This window comes from Mytilus edulis, chromosome 7, assembly GCF_963676685.1.
Source record: "Mytilus edulis chromosome 7, xbMytEdul2.2, whole genome shotgun sequence".
NCBI classification, from domain to species: domain Eukaryota; kingdom Metazoa; phylum Mollusca; class Bivalvia; order Mytilida; family Mytilidae; genus Mytilus; species Mytilus edulis.
Window position 1 is genome coordinate 76074028 of NC_092350.1, and position 1218 is coordinate 76075245.

Here is a 1218-nt window from a genome sequence, read left to right on the forward strand (position 1 = left end):
ATTATTCTTTCTTTATTTTTCATATTTTGTCATCCCAATATATTTTACTTACTGATGTTTAGTTACTATCTCTGATTTATATACTGGTTACCAATGTAGATGACAAATTTGTGTCATTCATGACAATTAAACAGAATCAATACGATACATGCGATCATTCTTGGATGAAATTAATATTCCTTTAATATTACACTATTTGAAACAATTTTTATCAATTTTCAATTTCATGTGTTGTTTCCGTATATGTTATGTTTCATTGCTCATGTGTTGTTTTCGTATATTTTAGCCGCTCGTCTTGAGTCTACTCATTTGATCAGATAACACCCCATATAGCAATAAAATTATACTTTTAGTGCCAATCATAACTCTTAACAGACCAATTAACAGACCGGGTTTTATACATCCGACCCATTAACAGACCAGGTTTTAAATAAAGATTGATTTATTGTCACCAAAATACAGATTTTCGTGTAGATTTTTCACACAATGATATCAATATGGTTAACAAACATAATGCCTTTCTTTTTTCGATGTTAAAAATATTGAATGCAAGTAAATTTAACCAATTTGTCATTTTGTGTACATTTAATGTGTGTAAAATGTGTATAAATTTAATGATGAGTAACCCGCCTTTTCATTTTATAGATCGTACATCGAAGCTAGAAAAATAATAATTACACCACTAAATTCAGTACATTGAATTGTTTTGTTAGACATGAATACTTTTCATGATGAAAGTATATATTTAGAAAGTTATACAATGAAACATGCTGAACTTTCAATGATTTTCTCGATAACACCTGACAGACTTTAGCCAACCCGATTAACAGACCAACCGCCGATATAGCCGCATACTCAATATAGATTAACCGACCAATCTCTCGGTTAGCCGAGTGTCGGCCGTGTCCTTAAGCAATTGCATTACTCAATAAAACTTTTCATTCATGATAACACGTGGTCCCACAATAAAGTGCACAGGTGAATAAAAATTTAAAAAACTTATAAATTCGTGTTTACATGATCATAGCTAAAAATGTAATTATACTTCTTTTTGTAACTTTATAGGGTCGTAAAAGCGTTGACCGTGCGTACAATTTATTTTATAAAATGTACTTCGGTCAACGCTTTTACACCCCAATAAAGTTACAAAAAGAAGCATTCAATTCTTAAATGATAGGTAGTTACTGAAGTCATTGACGTATACCCAACATTTAATTT